Here is a 26,418-nt window from a genome sequence, read left to right on the forward strand (position 1 = left end):
GCACCCTAAAGAGAGGAACCCGTAACCTCCAGCGAAAATGGAAAAAAACTAAATTAGAAGTTTTTCGAATTGCGTTTAAAGACAGTATGCGCAGCTATAGACAGGCTCTAAAAACTGCTAGGACCGAGCATCTTAGCCAACTGATAGCAAGAAACCAAAAAAATCCCAAGTTCCCTTTCAAAAGCTACACTCGATGCTGCACGAAAGCGCTATGGAAAACGATTCCTCGTGACCGGTTGTGAAGCATGTGTGTGTCAAACACGCCAAATATTTTGGCATGTATAACCTCAGGCAGGTGACGTCAACCGATGAGTGCACCTGGAGGTTATAAATAGGCATGAACCGGAAACACCCTCATTTTCTCTTCAGGATCCATGTTGTGTGTGTGCGTGTGTGCAAGCATTTTTTAACAGAAAGCGAAAATAGAAAGTGTCTTACTACTCACCAAAAAGATGGCCGAGTTAGACACAAGTCCGTCCCTCCGTGTAGAAGAATATCTCGCTGAGGGCGATCTTCGCGTTTTCTGTCTGAGTGTTTGGGGGAGGAGCACGCTATCTCAGGCTTCAGGGAGCAGGTAAGTATTGCGATTTTCTTCCTATTAAAGTGAAACTGCGACCCGCAGCGCATTTCTGGCGTGCAAATCTGGCCGAGGCGCACGAGACAGGATTTTCCTTTTCTCTCGCGCTCTCGCCGGATTATGAGTCTTTTACCTTCCACTTCTCCAGCGCGCTTCGGCACTTTTTGTAAAGGGGGGGAAGAACTTTCTCTCTCGCTTCCGCAAAGATGGAAACTATCACTCCAGAGCGCTCCTCTTCGTTGGTGGGAGAAGATTTTTTCTCAGATTTTTCAGGCAGCGGTTCAGTCTGGTGGCATACCAGACTGACCTACTGAGAGCTGCACCTTTTAGAGAGGCTGGCAGCGGGGAACCTACTGCCAGCTATGTCTCTTTAGGTACGAAGCTATAAAGAGGACCAGCATCCTTAGGAGACCGTGGTTCAATCTCCGCCACCACTGGTGTTTCAGAGAGCAGCGGTCTCCAGTGACACACCCATCTAGCCAAGGTGTTAAAGTTCGTGCACCTTTAGAGAGGCTGGCAGCGGGGAACCTAGTGCCAGCTATGTCTCCTTCAGCACAAAGCACTGTGGAAAACCAGTATCCTCAGGACAAAGTGTTGCTCGGGTTCCTCCTGCCGTGTTTCAGGACACCGAACACCTAACAGCCACCACCATCACCACCCCTCCGTCGTTGTCAATACGTCGCCCTAGCTCACCTCACTTCTTACGGTGGAGCCCTAACGCCATAAAGCGTTCTCCTTCCTACAAGAGGTATGAGGTTGAGTGTCATGTGGAATCCGGGTGCAAATGCGGGCACAGCTGTCTACTGAATTCATTAAAGCGTACTCTAAAGGAGTACAAGTTAGGCGAGGTGGTAACGTCACCGCTTCCAGAGTGGTTTCAGTGGTGGCTTAGTGCCGGGGGATTTCATCCAAGGGCCAATTCCCAGAGGCAACAAGGGTTACGCGCCGGGAGCTTCGTACCCTTTATATGTGGTTAAGACCCTCGTCCTTGACTCTGGGTCCCACTCTAGGTCCGTGCTGTCGTCGCGAGTTGCTAATGGCAGACGTTTTTCCCTTAGGGGCCGGAGCGCGACCTTAGATGGCCGCCCAGCCCAAGGGAGCTGGAGAGGTCATCTTCTCGCGTGGCACATTAATTGCCCCGAAACGATGACTCTATTTCTGGCCCTGAAATACTTCCTCCAGCAACTGAGAGGCAACAAGGGTTACGCGCCGAGAGCTTCGTACCCTCTTCATGGAGCTAGCGCCTCGGCATCAACATGTCATTGTAGCTCACCTCGTTTTCTTTAGGATCGAGTCTCAACGCCACGGAAAGCGTTCTCTTTCCTACACAAAGCATACATTGAGTGTCATGTGAGATCCGACCGCAATGCGGGCACAGCTGTCTCCTGCGCGCGTCGAGTCCATTTTGAACACTCTTAAGGAGTTCAAGCTAAGCAGGAAGTAACTTTCACCACTTCTGTGGTGGCTTAGTGCCGGAGGATTTCATCCTAGGGCCAATCCCCAGAGGCAACAAGGGTTACGCGCCGGGAGCTTCGTACCCTTTCTATGTGGTTCAGACCCACGTCCTTGACTCTGGGTCCCACTCTAGGTCCGTGCTGTTGTCGCGAGTTGCTAACGGCAGACGTTTTTCCCTTAGGGGCCGGAGCGCGACCTTAGACGGATGCCCAGCCCAAGGGAGCTGGAGAGGTCATCTTCTCGCGTGGCACATTAATTGCCCCGAAACGATGACTCTATTTCTGACCCTGAAATACTCCCTCCAGCAGTCAGGAGGTTAACATGTCCTAGCGTGGAAAACTACACTAGGACATGGCGAAACATGCAGACCCCGTCCACTGCTGAACCGCTTCAGTGCTGGAGCTTCTGCAAGGAAGTTGACCTCAGGCTTTTGCCCTAGTGCACTCAGAACATATGTAGCCGCTCCTCGCCTACGTCCTGACTGATGGGGCTGGTGGAAAGCACCCCTTAGTTGCGGGCTTATTCACGGGCCTCATCAGCCTTTCTATTGCCCTTATGCTTTGCCATTGGCTAGCTAGAGTTATTCTGCATCCTTACCCAACTATCTTCTGCACCTGTCTTGAAGCTTCTGTTCTCTGCCGTTACAGCTACGGGGCAGTAAGACTTCATTAACTGTGTCTAGTTCATGCTCCTTAGGATTTACAGTACACCACCGCACTAGCCAGTGGCGTAAATCAGAGCAGATTTCATATGTCTTGGGGCCGCAGCTGAAGGGCAGCCGCCATTAGACGAGTCGAGTTAGAGATGCTAGCGCCTAGCCTAGGAGGACAGGAGAAATTCTGTCCCTCGGGATCTTTTACATTCCAGCCCAACTATCTTCCACAGTCGAAGCCTTCTGTCCTCCGCCATTAGCTCCGGAGCAGTTAAGACTTCAGTCGATGTGTCCAGCTCATGCTCTTCAATTTACAGCGCACCTCTGCATTAAGCCAGGGCCGTAAATTAGAGCAGGGTTTCATACGTCTTGGGGCCGCAGCCGAAGGGCAGCCGCCATTATATGAGTTGGGTTGGAGATGCTAGTGCTCTAGCCTAGAAGGACAGGACAAATTCTGTCCTTCAGGATCTTTTACATTCCAGGACATAAAACATATAGACCCAGTCCACTGCCAAACTGTTACGGTGCTGGAAGTTTCTGCAAAAAAAAAAAGCCGTTCTGCATTCTTACCCAACTATCTCCCACAGTCGAAGCCTTCTGTCCTCCGCTGTTAGCTCCGGAGCAGTAAGTCTTCATTCGCTGTGTCCAGCTCATGCTCTTCAATTTACAGCGCACCTCTGCATTAAGCCAGGGCCGTAAATTAGAGCAGGGTTTCATATGTCGTGGGGCCGCCGCCATTAGTCGAGTCGAGTTAAGGATGCTAGTGCTGTAGCCTATGACGCGGGTGTGGCAAACTTCGCCTTAGTGATTAGGGCCGTTCGACCAGGAAGCTTGCCTCATCTATTGCTCCGGCAAGAGGGGCTTCCAAACATGGCATGCGGCAGGCTGCCTTTCCGCAAGACATCGGTCAGGGGTCATAGTTGGATGCCAGGCTCGCGGGGTCTAGGACTCCTTGGGGGTACTGTGCGCACACGACACAACCCTGGGGGTCCAGACACTTGCAGTGCGGCGGAGTGGGTATTCTTGTTCCCATAGCGCTTTCGCGCAGCATCGAGTGTACCTTTTGAAAGGAAACGTCTCGGGTTACTTTGCTGTAACCCTGTTCCCTGAAAAAGCGGGAACGAGATGCTGCGCTCCAATGCCGCACTGCATGCGTGACTGGACATCCTTCAGACAAAATTGACCTGCAGCAGGATGATGCTGCAGAGAGTACTCCACAACATTTTAGTATGGTGTAGACTATATGGACTTTGTTAATGAAAAGATCGATAGCATAAGGAAGAAAATAACGGAGGTTCAACCTCTAATAGCATCTCATGATCTAGTTCAGCCCAAACTTTCACATTTAGTTTTTCAGTGCTTTACAGGTGTAGGACAGGGAGAGCTTTATAACTTATCACCTTAGCTAATTCAACAACGTGCCTGTTAGACTCAATCCCAACCAGATTTTTGAAAGAAGTGATGCATAAGGTTGGAGAGCCACTTTTAAACATTATTAATTCCTCATTATATCTAGGTCACGTTCCTAAAACTTTCAAGTCGGCAGGTATTAAGCCGCTTCTTAAAAAATCTAATTTGGACGCAAATGAAATAACAAATTATAGACTGATTTTAAACCTCCTCTTAATATAAAAAATATTAGTAAAAGTAGTATCAGCTCAAATATGCACATTCTTGCAGGAAAACAACATCCTTAAAGAATTTCAGTCAGGTTTCAGGCCCCATCATAGTACAGAAACTGCACTAGTTAAGATTGCAAACAACTTGTTTTTAGCTTCGGACCAAGGCTGCATCTCAATACTGTACTTGTCTTACTTGATCTTAGTGCTTGCATTCGACACTATAGATCATAATATTCTCATAGATTGCTTACAAAATCACATAGGTATTCAGGGACAGGCATTAAAATGGTTGTAGATCATACCTGTCTGATCGATACCATTTTGTAGAGCTAAATGGAGAACTGTCTGGTTTAATGCCATTGAAATATGGGGTCCCACAAGGGTCAGTTTTAGGACCTCTGCTTCTTCTCAATATACATGCTTCCCTTGGGTAACATCATTAGAAGACATGGGATTAGTTTCCATTGTTATGCTGATGATACCCAATTATATATCTCAACAAAATCAGACGAAATACTTAAGTTGTCTTGATTAACCGAGTGTGTCCAGGACATAAAAGATTGGATGACCAATAACTTTCTTTTACTAAACTCAGACAAGACAGAGATATTACTCATCGGCCCAAAAACCAGCACACAACAGCCTGCGTTTAGAAGGATGTACTGTTACTACCAGCTCAACAGTAAAAAACCTGGGCGTAATATTAGACAGTAACTTGTCCTTTGAAAATCATATTTCCAATATCACAAAAACAGCCTTTTTCCATCATAGAAATATAGCCAAACTTAGGAGTATCTTATCCGTATCTAATGCAGAAAAGCTAGTTCATGCATTCATGACCTCCAGACTGGACTATTGTAATGCATTACTAGGTGGTTGTCCTGCATCCTCAATAAACAAGCTTCAGTTAGTCCAAAATGCAGCCGCCAGGGTTCTCATTAGATCCAGAAAATATAATCATATAACCCCAATATAATCACCCCTGCACTGGCTACCTGTTCAGTCTAGAATTAATTACAAAATACCATTACTTACATGCAAGGCTTTAAATGGTTTAGCTCCCACATACCTAACCAGTCTTCTGATATGCTATAATCCACCACGCTCCTTAAGATCATCATCATATTTAGCTCCAAAGCTTTGGAATAGCCTTCCAGACAGTGTTTGGGGCTCAGACACAGTTTCCCAGTTTAAAAGTAGACTCAAGACGCATCTCTTTAATCTGGCATACGCTCAACTTATCCCATAACTTCATAGTTCAGTACATCTATCCTGAATGGCAACTACGCTAATTCTCTCCATCTGTTCTGTACTTTTCACCCATCCGGAGGCATCTGGAGATTGTACCAGCTTCAGTAGACAAAGGCCAACCCTGCAAGGATCCTGAGGCATCCAGAGAAGGACCAGCTCCAGCTGTACTCTGCCTTATTATGGTTGTAGCCACACATCCTGCTCCTGTGCTCCCAGTGATCCAGACCCCATCTGCCCTCTGCACCTACTGACTCATCCCTATGCTGAACTGGACTTCATGTTAATTTAAAGAATTTCTGTTATAATGTACTTTCAGCTGCATAACACACATGGTGTTATATCATCTCTATCTGTTATCACCCAAAAGAGGATGGGTTCCCTGTTGAGTCTGGTTCCTCTCAAGGTTTCTTCCTATTGCCATCTCAGGGAGTTTTTCCTTGCTATGTTGCCGTCACCCTTGGCTTGCTCATCAGAGAAATTTCATTCATTCATCTCATTATTATCTAGACACATTTTTCTCACAAATATACAATTTATTATTATTATTATTATTATTATTATTATTATTATTATTTTATTTATAATTATTATTTTTTTAATGGATTTCTTTCATTTTTGTGAAGCTGCTTTGAGACAATGTACTATGTAGTTTGTTTTCTTTTTTGTTTAGTTTTTGTTAACGCAAACCTTTGAAAAAAAAAAAAAAACAGTAGATATGTTTGAGAACATAAGATGGGGGTGTTGCTCAGTGAGATATACCATGCCAAACTAAAACAATATTTTAAAAATATTTTTTAAGTTCCTACTTTTTTGTAACATTTTAAAAATGTGAAGTCCACAATAAATGACACATTACTTTTCTTTAAATTCAAAGCTCTAGATGAGATTTATGCCATAAATGTCATAATGTTCCCATGAGATTAATGGGAAATGGCTCAATGCACATGTAAAAACCTGAAACTTGAAACATGTAAAGCACTGCAATACAGAGCTGAAGTGAGAGAGTGCCTTTGAACTATAATCATAAAATGATGATTTGGTTATGATTTGACATTGTATGTATAATTATAATCTGTATAATCTTTTCAATCTGAATTTAAAGCAGAACATTCCATAGAGCTCCATGCTACTAGATTGGCCAAACATCTATCTGTCTTCTTCCTCCTAAACTTCTCAAAGGTATTTGATGTGGTAAACTACAAGATTTTTTGTCTATCCTTTTGAGCCTTGGAATCTGTGGCACAATATGGCAATGGTTTGCCTCCTACCTAAAAGGTTGTATGAGGTGACATCGACGGAATGAACATCTTCTCCACACAGACTTAGATTCAGTACTTCTGTTGTTCTTCCTCTTCTGTCCTCCCATCTACCCGACCTCTTGGTAAGGTCACATTCTCGTACAGCTTTTCATACTATAGTTATGTAGATAACACTTAACTAATTTTCACTGTTCCTTGTTCAGACACTCAAGTTTATACCTGGATCTCAGCATGCCTGGCAGACATCTCATCAACTGAAACTTAATCTTAGTAAAACTGAACATCTGTTTGTCTCAGGTGATTCATCTCATGTCAAGATCTTATTATTTCCCTGAACACTCCTTCAGTCACTGCCTTGGGGTAAGTCTGCATAATCAACTGCCATTTTTCCCTCACATAAACACACCACTTTTTCTGACACTGTTCTTGTCAATTTCATCTTTAGAACATCAGAAGAATTTATCCATTTTTGTCCACACAGGCCACTCAGGTGCTAGCTCAGTCAACTAACAACTGCAACTAACTCCTGGCAGGTCTGCCTCTGTGCACCATTCATCCTTTGCAGCTAAACCAGAATGTGGTTGCACGACTTCTTTCACACCACCCCACTTCTCTGCTCCCTCCACTGGCTTCCTGTAGCTGCTTGCATCAAATTCAAAACACTGAAGCTTTCCTACAAAGCTAAAAACAGCTCAGCGCCATTTTAAGGCACTTGTTACACACTGTGCTGCACCACATTTTCTCTAATCCCCCAACACTGCTCTAGTGTTCAAGGAAGACATGCATCTAGACTAATTTCTGCTTTGACACCTATGTAGTAGAATGAACGTTCTCTAGATGTCTATGCAGACGAATCACTGGCAATCTTCGAAAGCCGACTAAATGTTGGGTTTAATACTAAATAGATGGGTTTTATACAAGAGTCCACTCAGTTTCCCTCCCTCAGTCACTCTGTCTCTCTCTATCTGTGTTTGTTTTCCTGTTTTCTCTTCTCATTCTCGTTTTTGCATTTTATGCAAAAATGCTTTATACAATGTACAGCTGCAGTCAGAAATTTTAGTTAATTATTTAATTTTACACCAATCATTACCATGAATGTCATGACAATATTGCGCTTGTAATTAATTTTTTTAACCTGCCTTTTTCTGGAGATTGCACAATATAAAGCTTCAACGTACTGTACATCTTCAATTTTTTCCTTTATTTTGGGTTTTTTAGGATCGAAAAATAAAAAACACTAATAACTTATATTTAGTTTAATGTTCCTTAGCCTTTTTTACCTTTAGCAGATGCTTTTGGGACCATTAGCAGATGCAGATTTTTTGCTTGCTTTTCTTGGCTTAATTAATGATGTTTAATTATTTTTTTTTTATTCTTTGCCAGGGTTAAAACTCCAAAAACTGCTTGATGTGTGTTTGGCATTACTGTTCTGATGGGACAGCCAAATTTGTCCAAGTTTCAACCATCTAACTGATGATTTGAGTTTATGGTGAAGATTTATGAGGTAGACCTCATTCTTCATTATTTTATCAACTCTGTGCAATGCACCAAATCCATTGGCAGTAAAACATTCCGAAAGAAACTGTTGATACAAGCAAAACCATGCTTAACAATTTGTACAACGTTGCAGGGGTTAAAGCCCCACCTTTACTCCTCTAAACATACTGTACCTCTGTTCAAAACTTTCCTCGTGGCTTTATCTTTGTTCATGATATTAGCTGCAAGCTTTAGTTGGATTTGAAAGTGGTGATTTTAGGCCAAAAGCTCATTTTTTGGACAGCAGTCTTTTAGTCCATGGTGATATGCAACTGGCTTGATTGTAGATGGTGACACTGACACTTCAGAGACTTATTTTATATGGCAGGCCTGTGCCTATGTATGTGGTTCCTGAGTTGGTTCCTGACCATCTTACTCAACTTACTTTTTCTCACAAAGCCCTAAAGTTATGCAATAGCCTTCCAATTGATGTTCAGGACTCAGACATAGTATCCATGTTTAAGTTTAGGCTTAAACATTTAATTATTTTACTCAAGCATTTTTGTAAATAGATATAGAATACAATTGTGTTGAGTAAAGTTTTGATCTGATCAGATCTGCGGAACACATAGACGTAGAGTCTTATGGTAAACTGGTATGTTTGGATGCTTTCTTCTCCACTCTTATTGATCACTCAGGTTTGTTGATGGTAGAGTTACTGGTTGCTTTACTTTCCAAGGTGTCCTCTTGTTTGTGTTTCCTTCTGACTCTTCCTTTAATTATGCTGTCATACTTGGTCCTGGCGGAGTCCCTGATTGCATTTTGCAGTAAATATACATTCACCTTATACATTTTGTGCCTGGACCATACCTAACTATTATCGCTTCTCTCTCTGTCATGCTACATATGGAGATCCTAAGCTCCCAGTGATCCAGACCCCATATGCCCTCTGGACCTGTGTGACTTATCCTAGTAAGCTAATCACATGAAGGCTCCATGTTGTCGGGACGATGTTTGTCTGTGGACCGTGCAACTTTACCATTAAGAAGATTATGCAGACAGCTGTTCTCTGAACTGCAGTCCCTCTATAGATTAGGACTGAAATTCACTACAGCCTTGAACCTGATCCTACAATATTGAAACTGGACTTTATATTACCTTAAACATATCTCCTGTTATTTTGAACTTTCAGCCACCTGACACACAGTATGACTTATTGACAGAATTTTTGACTGCAAAAGAATTCCTGCTATTTGATATTACCCAAGTGAGGATGGGTTCCCTGTTGAGTCTGGTTTCTTTTAAGGTTTCTTTCTTTTGCCATCTTCGGAAGTTTTTCCTTGCCACTTGCTCATCAGAAACAATCAGATCATTTTAATTCATATGTATTTTCTCACACATTTCAAACTCATTTTCCTGATTTTCTTTTGATTTTTTTTTTCTTTGATTTTCTTTTGACCATTGTAAAGGGCACAATACAAATAACATTTAATTGAATTGATTTAAATTACCCAACTTCCTACAGCAGAATGTGACAGGTTGGGTCCTTCTTCCAGACCATGGCAAAGAGGTAACTTGTAAAATTGTTAGGATTTATCTTGGAATCTATGGTTGGCTTTAAATGGCTCCAACATTTTTTACTTATGGAAATCAGCGATACCCTTTTCTGATCTGCACTGAGCTCTTGGACTAGTTATTGGTGAATCCAAAGAGTGCTGTCAATCTCTTTGCTTTTGTTGGCAAAGAAAAACTACCGCAGTCAATCAGAATGACAATGTGGTCATAAGGGTCAATCTCAGCGAACTTATGGCACAAGGCAGGGTACACCTTGGATGGATTCCCAACTCATCACAGGGCACACACACACACACACACACACACATATACACCTTACACACCCAACCACACACTACAGGCAATTTAAAAACATTAATTAGCCTGCACTACATGACTTTCATCTGTGGAAGGAACCTGAGGAAGCCAACCAAGAACATGCAAACCCTAAGCACACTAAATAAAGATGAGATCTAAACCTTCAACCCAGGAGGTGGGAGGCTACAGTTCTAACCACTAAACCATAATGCTACTATAGACATAAGAAGAAGTTTTATTTATTTTTTTGATATGGTGAATTCTTCTGTAAAAGATGTAACATTTTTGCAAGAAGGCTCCACTGTCAATACTAACCTTATATTCTTTTTTTTATTCTTATTTTGTGTTAATGTTCTCTGTGCTCTGTGAAGATATTTTTCCTTTTCATTTGTTATCTGTAAGTAATCACCATTTTTTCATTTTGGCTTGTTTCCTACAGTTATATAAACCAACAGTTCCAGGTCAAAGGCAATGCGTTGGCTGGGATTCGAACCCGGTCAAATGTTTGGAAGGCACCTACGCACAGCACTACACCACCAACGCTTGTCCTCCTTCTCTCTCTCTTTCTGTTTCAGTCCCTTGCTTTCTCACTCTTCAAATCTGTTTTTCTGTCTCTGACTTTTTTTTTCCTACATTTCTTGTGTTCTCCCTAATGTTTAAGCCCTTTTCCTCTCTTATTCGATCCCTCTCTCCCTTTTTTCATTTTCCTCTCTGTCCCTCTCTTTCTTGCTGTCCACACCACTGTGTGTTTTGTAAGTTCAGTTCCACCTAGATTGCACATATATTTCTGGACAATGTTAGCACAATGTGTGCAATTACAACTTGAGAGTTGTTGATTAGAAATAGTTTGGTACATATGTTACAAATTTTTTATGTATGTACTGTAAATAAAGGGTGTAACACAGTGACTCTATCTCTATCACTTACTGTATCTATATTGGGATTTAAAACCTAAGTGTGCGTGACAAAAGGGAAGCAACAGCGGTATATAAAAACATGTTTAATGTGTGGCAGAAGCTGCAGCAAAATAAAACTTTAGTAAATCTTGTTTAGGGAACAAATAAATGATATTTGGGTTCCTATTAGGTAAAAATGTGCTGCCATGCTAAAATATTGAGCAACCAGGATTAAAGTGCAACATGTAGGTTATTAAAAGGTAGAGGATAAAAAAGACAAAGACAAAACAGACATTTGTGATATGTTTATTGTATTTTTAAATAGAGCAATCTTTGAATGCAATCTCAAATTATAATTTTTTTTACTTTTGGGGTTATCCAACCAAAAACTCAACCAAAACGCTAGACCTACATTTGCAGTTGAGAAACCTGCAAAAAAAAAAAAAACATCTTTTAGATTGGGAAAGTTTCTTATCACAATAAGTTACTAGTGTAACAATCTTATCAGTCTTAGCACTAGGGACTTCCATCCAATTCAATTGAATTTTACTTTTTATAGATGATATACATTGTCAGACGTATATATTGTCCAAGCAGTTTTTGTTTTATTTATTAATTGAAGAAGCCAGAGGCTTCAAAAACTCTCTGAGATAGGAAGAAACCATAAGAGAAATTGGAGGGGGATGAGTGGGTTGATGAGGGTTCTTGTCTGAGACCTCAGAATTCATAACCCTCCAGTAGGCCAAACTTTTGCTTGCTTACAACATCAGCAAGCAAGTCTTTTTGCAATCTATTACCTACAAGCATCACATCACCCTTAATGAAAAAATAAAGAAATTGGAAAGACTACTGAAAGACAGAGTTGGTGGTAAGGGGTCAAAGCAGACCATAGAAGTTCCTTTTAGTCTTCACAGCTATGAGCTGAAAGAAACACCCTTACAAGAATTTGCCTAATAACCATGTAACTACCTTTTTTTTTAATAAAAAACCTTTGGTCTAATCATGTCATTCCTAGGTTATGATTTTAATAAGGGTGTGGTAGATTCCATTTTAACAAGTCATTAAAAAAAGGATGTGCCTCAAATTTAGAAAAGTTAAAAGAACTTTAAAGCCAATGTACCAAGTGTTATAATGAGTGTGCAGAAACATGGTAGGATATATTTTTCAGACTTATGTCTGGTAGTGAAATGTTCAGGAGTCAAGAGGGGCATAAATTAGTTCTGGAGGCTATAATATATTATGGTAAAGTAAAAATACTGTGGCGTGGGTGGGGTTTGACAGACGACCATCATGCTTTGCGGGAGGGGTTATGATGTGTTCACCGTGTTGGGGAAAGGTGTTTGGGGTAGTGGCTTCGGCCAGGTTGTGTGTGTGTGTGGGTAGATGTCTGTTTAGTGACTGTAGGATGTGCTGTTGCTCAATAAAGTACTCCCAGCCATTTGCATTGGGCAGCCAGGAAGCTAACTTGTCTCTCCAAGTTCTGTTGAGCGGTAAAAACGCTACATTTGGTGTCAGAAGTGGGATGGAGAGTAACGGCTTAGAGCGCACCCCAGAGCGAGCTACAGCTCCGTGCGCCGTCAGCCGGCGAGGCGACCTGCAGCTGCACCTGCCGTCCTACAACGGCGCTATCAAGCCCCACGCATTCATCGCCCAGGTGGAGCTAGCCGCTGACTTCGCGGGCTGGTCCCCTGCGGAAACAGCCGTCCGGGTGGCCCTCTCGCTGGAAGGCGAAGCACTCCGGGCGTTGGAAGACCTTCGTCTGGATGAGCGGAAGGACTGGGCGAAGTTGCGGGACTCGCTCCACTTCCGGTTCGGCGCGAATGACCGTAACGAGGCCGCGTGGAGGAGCTGGCAACCCGCGTGCGGAGCGCCTCCGAGCCACTAGGGGCGTTCGCCATGGACCTGAGATCTCTCGCACGCCGGGGCTACCCGGAATTCGGGCCCGTCCAGCAGGAAGAGCTAGCACGGCGTGCGTTCCTGCGGGGAATTCGGCCGTCGCGGCTTCGCAAGCATCCGGTTGGCGGCACCGGCTTCCCTGTTTGAGGCGCTGCGCGAAGCCAAGCGCGCAGAGCCCATCATGGCAGACCACCACGGCGAGAGAGCCGAGCGTTTTCCCGTGGCTCGGGGCCGCTCGGTAGTTGAACCTAGCCGGGGACAGGGCTACCCGTCGCGGCTAAGCCTCGACTTAGCCTCCGAGATTCCGCGACCACGCCGAGGCCAGGGACTGACGGATTACCGCTGCGACGTTCTCAGGCCTGAGGACAACGTACTCCAGCAGCCGTTAAAACTAGCCGAGGAGAAGCCGCCTCCTACAGCCGTCTTTGCTTCCCCAACGGCCGGGTTCAACTTCCGGTCAGGACGCGTAGGAAATCGCGCGGGTGTCTACGTGAACTGTGGCCTGGACAACGTTTCGCTACGGGCGCTCGTGGACACTGGCTCTACGGTTTCGCTGCTGCGCTGGGGAGTATTAGATCAAGGCGAGCGCGGTTGTATGCTGCCGGACCCGGCTGTGAGCATTCGCACCGTATCGGGAAGTTATTTGAAGATACGGGCCTGTCGCACGGTGCTAATACAAGTAGGTGCAATCATTCTTTCCCATCCGTTCTTTGTGGCAGACATTGAGGATGATTGTATCTTGGGTTTAGACATTTTGGAAAGGTGGGGTGCGGTACTGAATCTCGTGGACGGAACTCTGCGCGGTAATTTCGGGTTAGCCAGGTTGCTAGTGCCCAAAGCGCAGCCGGACGGGTTAGAAGCACGCACCAGGGGGGCGGAACTTCCGGTGGACGCGCCATGTAAACATCCGGTAGCCGACCGAGCTAGGATAATGGCCGAGCTAATGCAGCGTAGCAGTGTAGGGCTTAGCCAGTCACAGACCGACACCGTGAAGTCCCTTTTGCACGAGTTCGCGGATATTTTCGCGGTAGATGAGCGCGAGTGCACACATACCAATCTGGTGCAGCACACGATCGATACGGGTAACGCAGCGCCTGTTCGGCTACATCCGAGATGCCTCCCGTTAGCTAAACGAGCTATCGCCGAGCAGAAGCTGCGCGAGATGGCTGACTTGGGCGTCATAGAGCCAGCATCCGGACCGTGGTCTTCACCCGTTGTGCTCGTGCGTAAAAAGGACGAATCGTGGCGGTTTTGTGTGGACTACCGGCGGTTAAACGAGGTGACGCGTAAAGATTCTTATCCGTTACCGCGGATAGATGACGCGCTGGAGCACGTTGCGGGCTCGGCGTGGTTTAGCTCGTTGGATTTGCGTAGCGGGTATTGGCAAGTAGAGCTCGCCCCGGAAGCACGACCAAAAACCGCATTCTCGATCGGCCAAGGGCTATGGCAATTTCGGCGCATGCCGTTCGGCCTCTGTAACGCGCCAGCGACGTTCGAACGGTTGATGGAGAAAGTGTTGACAGATATTCTTCGCAACCGTTGTGTCGTTTACCTGGACGATTTATTGGTGCACGGCAAGGAGTTTGAGGTCGCTAACTTACGTGAAGTATTTTTGTCTATCAGACGGGCGAATTTGCGGCTCAACCCCAAAAAGTGCCAGCTGTTGCGGCGGGAGACGGGTTTTCTAGGACACGTAATTAGTGCTAGAGGTATTGCCACCGATCCAGCAAAAATTGCGGCCGTGCAGAATTGGCCTGAACCGCTAAATGTGTCACAACTGCGCACCTTCCTCGGGTTAGCCTCTTACTATCGCCGGTTTGTGAAGGATTTTGCCACAATCGCCAGTCCGCTGCACGGGCTCACAAGAAAGAATCAGCCGTTTCGCTGGGACAGGGTGCACGCGCGTGCTTTTACTCGGTTATGGGAAGCTTTGGTCACGTCGCCCGTTCTCGGATATCCTGATACATCTCGTATGTTTATCCTCGACACGGACGCAAGCGATGTAGGGCTGGGGGCCGTCCTGTGTCAGGTTTCCGAGGGTAAAGAGCATGCTATAGCTTACTTCAGCCGCACGTTGTCAGGACCGGAGAGGAACTACTGCGTCACCCGGCGAGAGCTGCTAGCGGTCGTCGCGGCACTTAAACATTTTAGGCCGTATTTATACGGGCAATCCTTCCTGCTGCGGACCGATCACGCTTCGCTGATGTGGCTGCTTAGTTTTAAAGAGCCCGAGGGGCAGTTAGCGCGATGGCTCGAGCGGTTGCAGGACTACCATTTTACCGTTCAGCACCGAGCGGGAAAACAACATGCCAACGCCGATGCTTTATCCCGCCGGCCGTGCAGCAAAGAGCGTTGTCGGCACTGCGAGCGGGTGGAGGAGCGCGTGGGTGATCGCGTCATCGAACACTCTCCGACCCCCGTGAAGCCGAATGTTCTCCCTGCGCAGTCCTCCGGAGCCCCTGTCGGTAACCAGCCGTCCGATCCGGTGTGCAGCCGAGTTATTGCGTCGCGTAAACTATCGCCTGTAGCCGTTTCGCCTGTGCCCCAGATGGACTGTGATCAGCTAACTGCCGAGCAGGAGAAGGATCCGGCGCTGCAGCGGGTGCTGGGGTGGGTTAACGTGGGCCAGAGACCGGATTATGCCGCGGTTGCTCACCTGGGGCCCGAGGAAAAAGCTCTCCACTCCCAGTTCAACAGACTAGTGTTGCGGGGAGGTTTACTCTACCGTCACTGGGAACGACCATGCGGCGCTGGCGAATCTTTTCAGCTGCTGGTGCCGCGGAATCTGCGGTCACGAGTGTTGGGAATGGTACACGGGCATGCGGGTGCGGGACACTTCGGAGTCACTAAAACGCTGCGGCGGTTGCGCGCTCGCTTCTACTGGCCGGGCTGCCACACGGATAGTGAACTCTTTGTGCACAGATGCGACGTCTGCACGGCAAAGAAGGGACCTACCCAGCGCTCGCGGGCACCTCTGCAAGACTTTCGGGTGGGGGCACCTATGTAGCGTATGGGCGTGGACATTCTTGGGCCGTTTCCTATCTCCGATCGTGGGAACCGGTATGTGCTAGTGGCCATGGATTATTTCACCAAGTGGCCGGAGGCGTTTGCTGTCCCTGACCAGAGCGCTTCCACGACGGCTCGAGTGCTGGTGGATGAGGTGTTCTGCCGATTCGGCGCCCCGGAGCAGTTGCACAGCGATCAGGGGCGTAACTTCGAGGCGGAGGTGTTTGCGGCGGTGTGCGAGCGCCTCGGGGTGAAAAAGACCCGCACCACGCCCCTTCATCCGCAGAGTGACGGCCTCGTGGAACGCTTCAATCGCACGCTCACCACCCAACTCGCCGTGCTTACCAGCGACCGTCAAAAGGATTGGGACGAACATTTGCCTCTCGTGCTTTGGGCTTATCGCACAGCAGTGCAGGAGTCCTCACAGCTGACACCAGCTGCGTTAATGTTCGGTCGCGAGTTGCGCACGCCCGTGGACCTTGTGTTCGGTTCCCCCCCACAGGTGGATTTACCCACGAAGCCGGGGTTGGATTATTTTTTTGTACTGAAAGACAAACTGTTCCGTGTCCATGAGTTGGCACGTAGACACTTGGCGGACGCTGGTGTTAAGCAGCGCCACGTGTATGACACTCGCAGCCAGGGGCGAGACTTTGCTGCTGGGGAGCAGGTGTGGGTGTATTCCCCCGGAAGAAAAAGGGGGCTCTCGCCTAAGCTCATGTCTCACTGGGTGGGCCCCTGCACAGTCATTGCCCAGCTCTCCGATGTAGTCTACCGGGTGCGGTTGACGGGGCGGTCGCGAGTGGTCGTGCTCCACCGAGACCGTCTCGCTCCCTATCGGCCCAACGCCAGTGAAACATTAAACTCTGTGGAGGCCGGTCCGCCTCGGGAGGGGGGCTGCACCCCTCCTTCCCCCGCGGAAGGACTCCGGCGTTCACAACGCCAGCGCCGGCCACCGTCACGCCTCCAGGACTGAGTTCGCCATGGTGACCGGGGACGGTCACAGCTCGGGTGGGGGCAGTGTGGCGTGGGTGGGGTTTGACAGACGACCATCATGCTTTGCGGGAGGGGTTATGATGTGTTCACCGTGTTGGGGAAAGGTGTTTGGGGTAGTGGCTTTGGCCAGGTTGTGTGTGTGTGTGGGTAGATGTCTGTTTAGTGACTGTAGGATGTGCTGTTGCTCAATAAAGTACTCCCAGCCATTTGCATTGGGCAGCCAGGAAGCTAACTTGTCTCTCCAAGTTCTGTTGAGCGGTAAAAACGCTACAATACCTTCTATACTGAATAACTCATTTCTATCGCTAAAAAAAGGAAAGAGTAAAGAAAGTCTGCATGCTTCAGTGCTCAGTGTGTACAGACTCAGGTTGCTTCGACAATGCAAATAGTGCTAGCAAAGTTAACTATGCTAACAATGCTAGCGGCGCTAATGGCTGCAGACAGAAAGACAAAGCCAACGCCAGTAATATGTTCATCATCTCTGAGAATGATGTGAGGAGAGCCTTCAGGAAAGTGAACATCAGGAAAGCAGCCGGACCGATGGTATCCCAGGTCAAGTCTGCACAGATCAGCTAGCACCTGTGTTTACAGAAATATTCAACCTCTCCTTATCCCAGTCGGTAATCCCCATATGCTTTAAAGAGTCCAGCATTATTCCTGTGCCAAGGAAAGCCCATCCTGCTTCCCTCTACAATTATTGCCCTGTAGCCCTGACTGTAGTGCTTTGAGCGGCTGATCGGAGACTTTATCATTTTTTCACAGCCACACTGGATCCACTGCAGTTTGCATACCGCTTGAACCGCTCTTTGGACGATGCCATCTCTCACCTCCTTCATACATCTTTCACTTACCTGGACACTAGAAGGGGAAATTATGTTAAATTTTTAAACCCAGGCTTAGGGGTGTCATGCACACTCAATCGGCGACCGGCACTAGGACCCGGAAGTAAAGCGGTCGCAAATCAGGAAGTATAAGAGGAGTAAACAAACCACGATTCAGCGCTCAGTCATTGAGTTCAGCCCATGTCGGTTCTGGTTGTCCATCATCGGTTCATTGGACTATGGTTCGGAAGGTCCCAGGTTCAAATCCTGTGACCACCAAGTCGTCTCTGTTGGGCCCTTGAGCAAGGTCCTTAACCCTCAACTACTCAGGTGTATAATGAGATAAAAATGTAAGTTGCTCTGGATAAGGGTATCTGCCAAATGTAAACACTTTAATAGAAATTCTGCCCTTAACTTAAATCTGTTCTTACATAAAACAGTTTTATAATGTATTCATCCTATTGCAAGACATAACACCCCTCCCAGATGTGGATTACCCCGCATATTGATAGCAGCTCCCAAACACCAGCAAATAATATACAATATTCCTTAAATCAAGCAATCACTATTTGTGATAAGTGAACCTACAACTTCTTAAAGTGGATGGGGCTATACATTCTCTCTTTCATTCTATCCACATTAGCCCAGTTTAGTGTCCTGTTCTTATTTTAAGTTGTAAAAATTTTAAATAACACACATGACCTTAAAGTGTACTGCTACCTATAATGGTAAAAATGAAGGTTTGCTTTCCGCACTGTTTGCAACAGTGATTTTTCCATTGACCATGGTGGGTTTAATGTAGTAAAAGAAATGTTGAGGTGAGTGTAACTGTCTCATTCATTTATTTTCATTTTATAACTAATATAATTTGAACCAACTGGCCATCTGTTATTTTGGGCCTTGGTGTCCAGGTAGATCTCCCTGAAATTTTTGCAGGGTGTGATGGCTGCATTTCTAGCTCAGGACCAAACAGAGGCCTGTATGGTTTCAACTCTTAAGGTCCTTGTTTAAGGTATTGATCTTGATAGCTATTTCAATTCGACTAGTCAATAAACCCACTAAAAGCTGTTCACTTGACAGCCTTCTTTGTGATCCTCCCAGTGACTTTTTTCACACATAGGAGACCAGGATAGCTACCTTAAACTTAAAAGATGTATATAAAAGAAAGGTATTACCCAGATGAAATTTTGGAAGTGGATTTGAAGTCATTGTTGAAATCTGACAAAATCGTGTTAAATTGCCTGAAATATTCAGAAAATCCTGACCAAATGCGTGGACATGTACAAAAAGTCCTTTTAATACACATAGGGTGCGGATGAGATCTATGAGATCTTTAACAACATTAAATCTTGTATTATGGTAATTACCACTCCACCAATTCACTCACTCCACCACTGATTGCACCCTGGAGTGACCCCACCTGCTGATTGTTCTGCCCCCTCCTGAGTGCATGTCCTGCAATTTCTCTTCTTTCTCTCCTCTCTGGGAAGCTGTCTCCTGTCTTCGTGTGAGTGTGTGTATGATTTGAGATGACAGATTAAGTGGCTTACCTCTCCTCCGGGCCTGCTGATCTGACATGCTCATGGTTTTCTGGGTGAAGGGAGTCAGCAAGCACAACGTCTTGGAGCAAGTTGTGGATGGCAAACTGGGATTGGGATAAATACCCACACACAAAACCACATGCTATATTGGAACGATTGACCAAACTGGCCTGATGATAAACAATGTCTTTGGGGACATTTAATGTGTCATTAATCATTAGGAAAGATTTCACTTTGCTAAGGGTCACAGTGGATCCTAAAGTATCAGGACTCGCTCAGTGGTTAATGCACACATGTCCAAGACACATGAACTCAGGCAAGTGCTTACAGTGTCACAAGGCAGTTCTACATCCATGAGTTTACAAATGGCTAGGTCTGGTTATTGTCAGTGTGAGTGACAGAAAGACAGAAAATAATGCTTTCCACCCAGAGAGCACAGGCAATTTTTGCATTTTTGACTCTCCCATATGGCTTGGATATTGGCTACAGTATGTTCATATTACAAGCCATATTGTTAAATTTAGATTTTTGGGTCAGATCAGATTTACATGTCATGACAGGTCACAAGTTACTTTTATTTGACTGTAATGTGGACACATCAATATGTCATTGCTTATGCCACCTGGGTTAAAACACATCAAACTTTTTTAGTGTCCATTCATTTTTTTACCATTCATTTCAAACATGCTTGGGATTTCGACCTGGAGGATGGCAAGCAGTTAGTCAACACATGTACAGAAAAGCTGTGGTTTAACTAGGGCTGGCATGTTAACTAGAGTTAGTACTAGCTAGAGCTGTCATGTCAAACATGCTTATAATAATTTACAGTATGACAGTGACACAAATGCAGTCAGTGTCTTTATTTCTTTATTGATAGTGGTTTTAGCATGTTAGCAGGGTGCATAATGAAAGTGTGTGATAGACTGTCTTACCTTTTTTCATATCCTACTGTACACATTTTATCAGTGTATTCTTATTGGTAAAAAAAATTATACATTTTAAAATACTGTTACTCCTGCATTTCTATTTTTAAAAAAACTCAAAGGGCATGATCTATAAATATACAGAGTGAAGTTTAGTAAATGAAAACACTCTGCGATGCTGTTCTATACAACAGTAAAGAAACTGGAAGAGTAGGTCAAGCCAAGGCAAACACTTGGACGGCAGACATCCATCCATCTGCACTTCTCCCTGGGGGGTGGTGAGAGACTCCATCAGCCTGACAGCTCTCTTCTACAAGAGAAGAGTTAATTGCAGAGGGACTGGTGCGACTTCACTATCCATCAACGCTCAGGCAAAACATGGTGTCGTTCTTCTGCTTGATCACTTGGCTGTAACCTACAGACATAACAAACTACAGTTTAAGGTGTGATTGTAAGCCCAACTAAAGCACCATGGGATCTCTAAGAATGTCTCAGAAAGAGTTCCAGAATGTGCAATTTAAAAAACATAGATACTACATCCTTTACTGGCATTTCACCTGCTTTACAATATCTGTAGCATTTTTCACATGATCACTATATTAAGAGATATACAGTATGAACAGCCTATTAGTGCTGTTATATTACATCATAACTTGTAAATAACAGGGCCATATAAAATTTGGCAAATTTGGTCAAAGAGGTTACAGTATATGTATTCTTAAGCTGATTTTTGAGTGGCTCATTCTTTACAAAGGTGGAGCCAAAATTTATATTAGTTTGACTGTCCTAAATTAAAATTGTAGCTTTGATGTTTGAAAGCAAATAAACATTTTATAAAAAAATTTAAAATGACTTTTTACTCAGTTGTGCTGCATATCGCTGCATATCGCTGATTAGTGTATATTTGCTAAAATTTACGAATCTTTCACATTTTTGCCTTAAAAGATAACATAGAAATAAGATAAGAAAAAAACTCATAATAACCTGGAATATAGAGCATTTTCCAGAATTTTTTTTTTTTTTTTTTGTAATCACTGAGATGTACCTCTTTGGGTTATCAGGTAGATCACACCAGTACACACGATGGGGTGAGTAAGCTTCTTTCTGGTGTGTAAGTGTAAAGGAAGTTCTAGCACTGCATAATGCACTCCTATTTTTAGCTTGTGGAAGGAGGTGTCTTGAGAAAATCCATTAGTAGCTGTGATAGGGATGAATAAGATGAGAGCTGAACACTGCATAAGAGAAAGGGAACAGACAGAAATAACAGGTGGGAATTATAATGAAGTTGATATAATATGAAGATATGATTAATTATGTAACAATACACTTCTAGAGGATGAGGGTATACTTATAATATAAGGTTAATAAATAAAGGACTTAAAACTCGTGTAACCTAATAAGAATTATCATCAGTCAAGTAGCCAGGTACAGTGACATGCAAAAGTTTCGGCATCCCTTGTCAAATTTTCTGTTAATGTAAACAGTTAAGCAAGTGGAAGATCGAATGATCTGCAAAAGGCATGGAGTTAAACATGAAACACTCTTTTGCAATGGTTTAAGCAGTATCAGTGTATTGCTTTTGTTACCCTGCAAAAGAATGGGAACCCCAGGAGTCTTCAAAATTTAAGATTCAAGATTCAAATAACTTTATTAATCCCAGAGGTAAATTGCTTATGCTCGGTTATAGGTGCTCACCATCAGAATATGACTCAAGACCACTTGTAAGTATTGCACAGTAATCTAGTATATGTATGTAATATTGTATTATTATATGTAATCTTGTATTACATATTTTATTGGGAAGTAGTATTGCAGTTATCATATTATTAATATGGTAAGTGTTAATGTCCTGTTGTGTAACAGTTAGTGAAAAATCCACATGCATGTGTGTAAGAGTTACAGAGAAGAGTTGTAAACGTTTATGGCCGTTGGGAGAAAGGATCTCCTGTGGCGCTCTGTGGAACACTTGATAGTAATCAGTCTTTGGCTGAAACTGCTCCTCTGTTCAGCGAAGACACTGCATAGCGGGTGAGAAGGATTGTTTCAAATGGATTGTACTTTGGATAGAATCCTCCTCTTCGCTACTACATCCACAGAGTCAAGCTCTATGCCTAGCACAGATCCGGCCTTTTTAATTGACTTGCCCAGTTTGTTCTTATCAGACACCTTAATGTTACCACCCCAACAGACCATGGCGTAAAAAATGACACTCGCCACAACGATTTCATAGAACATCTGCAGAATGGTGTTACAGACGTTAAAAGACCTGAGCCTTCGAAGAAAGTACAACCGACTCTGTCCTTTCCTGTAGAGTGTCATTGTGTTGAGTGACCAGTCAAGTTTGTTGTCAAGATGAACTCCCAGATATTTGTATTCAGAGACCTTGTCCACTATCTCCCCCTTTACAGATATACGAGTCACAGGGGTCTTGCTTCTCTTAAAGTCTACAACCATCTCCTTTGTTTTCCTGATGTTTAGTTGTAGGTGATTACGCTCACACCAGGAAATGAAGTTTTCCACTACAGACTGGTACTCCGAGGTGTCACCCTCCTTTACACACCCAACAACCACAAAGTCGTCAGAGTACTTCTGCAGGTGGCAGTTATATCTAATATATATGAGTTATATCTAAAGTCAGATGTATATAGGGTGAAAAGAAACAGAGACAGTACAGTCCCCTGGGGAGCTCCAGTGCTACAGATCAAAGTCTTGGACACACAGTTCTGTAGTCGGACATACTGGGGACGGCAGGTCAGATAGTCCATGATCCATGAAACCAAGCGGGTGTCAATGTTTATGTTCATTAGTTTCTCCCCCATTACTGCCAGTTGGATGGTGTTAAAGGCACTGGAGAAGTCAAAGAACATCATCCTTACGGTGGTCCTAGGCTTGTCAAGGTGAGAGTAGGTACGATGTAGCAGGTGTATTAAGGCGTCATCGACTCCCATAAATGGCTGATAGGCAAACTGAAGAGGGTCCGGAGAGGACTTCACAGGGAATGAAGTGTATCCAGGATCAGTCTCTCAAACACCTTCATAATGTGCAATGTCAAAGCAAAAGGCCTGAAGTCGTTCTGGGCACCAGGACGTGGTGTTTTGGGGCCCTGCACAATGCATGATGTTTTCCACAGTGCAGGGACTTTCTGCAGAGACAGGCTCAGGCTAGAGAGGTACTGGAGGACACCACATAGTTGGGAAGCACAAGATCTTAAGCTCTTAGATAACTTTGACCAAGGTTTAGACCTTAATTAGCCAGTTAGGGTCATGGCATTTTTAGAGTACAGTCATTGTTAGGAAAGGACAAGTGATGCAAATTTTTAAGTATTCTAAATACCCAGTCTCCTCCAACCTTGTCCCAAGTATTAGCATCCATGGGTTCCTCTAAGCAGTTGCCTAGCACTGAAAATCTAAATCATTGACATCCACAAAGCAAGAGAAGGTTATAAGAAGATAGCAAAGTGTTTTTGCGTACCAATTTTTAAATTTCGGAATGTACTTAAGAAATAGCAGTTAAAAGGAACAGTGGAGGTCAAGAAAAGGTCTGGAAGACCAAGAAAAATATCAGGGAGAGCTGCTCGTAGGTTTGCTAAAAACGCACGTCAGAACCCCATTGGTAGCAAAAGACCTTCAGGAAGATTTGGCAGTCTCTGGAGTTATGGTAAATTTTTCTGTTGAGTGACACCTGCACAAATATGGCTTCATGGAAGAGTCATCAGAAGCAAACGTCTCCTGCGTCCTTACCAAAAAGTCAACATCTGGGTTTTGCAAAAAACATTTGCACAAGCCTGATGCATTTTTTTAAAAAAAGAGAAAAACCCTGAACAGATGAGGTTAAAATAGAACCCTTTGTCTGCAATAAGCAAAGGTTTGTTTAGAGAACAAAGAGAACAGAATTTTATGAAAAGAAAACCAATCCAGCTGTTAACCATGGCAGTGTATTGATCATACTTGGGGGTTGTATTGCAGCCAATGGAACAGGAAACATTTCCCGGGGTAAAATGGGTAGGGGTAAGAATGGATTCAATTAGATAAAAAAAAATTCTGAAACCAAACACAACACCATCTGTAAAAAGTTGAAAAGAGGACGGTTTCTCCCATCTGGATAATGATCCTAAACAAACCTAAAATCCCCAATGGGCTACCTCAAGAGGCGCAAGCTGAAGGTTTGGCCATGGCCCTCACAGTCTCCTGTAAGAAGACTTTTTTTTTCACAAAATCTTCCTCCAATGTATAAAAAGTAAAAATATCATTAAAAGAAAAAGTTCTGACAAATGTACAAACAAAATCTTTCTTTTGTTTTTATAGGTTCCAGCGGGTCTGTTTACATGAAAGCTGACTTAATGAGGTGAAGAACTAGTATTTTACCCCAACTTTGAGGTTAGGTTACACTTCCTATTTTATCTGTCAAATCCAGCCTTCTATTTTATAATTTATTACAAGAATTTGGTCTAATTTATGATTTGTTGGATACTTCTTTGCACATAAAATATGAACCAATCACAGCCCCTTGAAGCTTTGTATGAAAAAGCTCTGCAGTATTGACAAGCAGCTTGCATCCTTCAGGAAGATCCTAGAAAGACTGGCAAATGTTTATAACATTCTGTCCAGACAGTTTTGTGTGATGCTGAAGGCCACGAAATACATCTAACCAAATGTGTGTTAGTCAATGTATAAAATAATTTTCATTTGTAAAATGATTTTAGGTTGATGCAATAGAGGAAGATATTAAATAGCATGATAAATAATTTGCATATGCAAATAATATAAAGAAAAGGAGTTATACATACTAAAGGTAATGAAGGTGAATATATACCATAATCAAGTAATTTTCATATGTAAACAGTACACAGAGAAGGATTCATGTACTGTACAATGAGTGCAATGATTATAGATGGGTGCAATGAACAAACATATTGCATACCATGGTTATAATATCATGGTTTGAAAAGGTTTTATACTGTACATGTTTGCAAATTGTTATGGAGAGTGGAATGAGGGAGGTTATTATATAAAATATGTGCAACAGTTATGAATAGAAAAATCTTTTGTGTTTAAGTTTATATGAATAGGTTTATATGAATTATGAGGTGCAAGAATTGGTGGTGCAATTTTATTTACAGTGTCTGTATAGTAGTATGTTATGATGAGTGCAAAATAAGTATGGTTATACAGAGTAATGGTATTTATTTCAGTGTGTACAGTACTGTATGTGACACAGAGTTCTCAAGGAAATAGCTGTGAGGAAAAAGCTGTTCCTCAACCCGTTTGTCTTGAGCCAGAGGCTCCTGTGCTGCCTCGCAGAAGGCAGGAGGGCAAAGAGCCTACAGTATGGACAGAGTGAGTCCTTAGTGGTGTTGTGTGCTCTGCTGAGACAACGCTTCCTGTAAATGTCATCAATCTTTTGAAGTGAAGCTCCCACGTTACATTGGGCAGTTTTCACCACCCTTTGCAGCGCTTTACGGTCTGACACAGAGCAGTTTCCATACAGTACCAGACTACAATACAGCTGGTCAGGATGCTCTCGATGGTGCAACAATAGAAGTTTACCAAGATGTCTAAAGATAGATTGTTCTTTCTCAGAGCTCTCAAAAAGAAGAGGAGCTGGTAGGCCTCTTGACCAGGCTAGAGCTGTTGATTGTCCAGGAGAGATCTTCGGAGATGTGGATCTCCAGGAATTTAAAGCTAGTGACACGGTCCAATACCCGCTCTGTTAATATAAGTGTGTGTCACCTCTCTTCTTTCTGAATGCTCCATGGTCTACTTGGTTTTGAGCAGCAGGTTGTTGCCAGTGCACCACGCAGCTAGGCGGTCCACCCCCTCTCTGCAAGCTGACTCAATGAGCCTTTTATGTGTCCAATCACTGTAGTGCCATTTGCAAACTAGTTGTAGGTGAAGAGAAAGCAGAGAAATGGACTCAGCACTCAGCCTTGTAGTACTCTGTTGCCAAGAATGAGCGTGGAGGAGCAGTGGTGGTCTACCCAAACATACTGTTGGTGAGAAAATCCATGAGCCATTTGCACAGTAATGTGTTAATGCCCAGGTCTCCAATTTTCGTGATTAACTTGGAGGATCTGGCAGTGTTGAACGCAGAACTAAAGTCAAGAAAAAGCATTCCGGCATAGGCGTCTTCATTTTCCACGTGACAGAGAACCAAGTGCAGCACTATGGAAAACTGCATC

This window comes from Clarias gariepinus, chromosome 15, assembly GCF_024256425.1.
Source record: "Clarias gariepinus isolate MV-2021 ecotype Netherlands chromosome 15, CGAR_prim_01v2, whole genome shotgun sequence".
In the NCBI taxonomy this organism is placed as follows: domain Eukaryota; kingdom Metazoa; phylum Chordata; class Actinopteri; order Siluriformes; family Clariidae; genus Clarias; species Clarias gariepinus.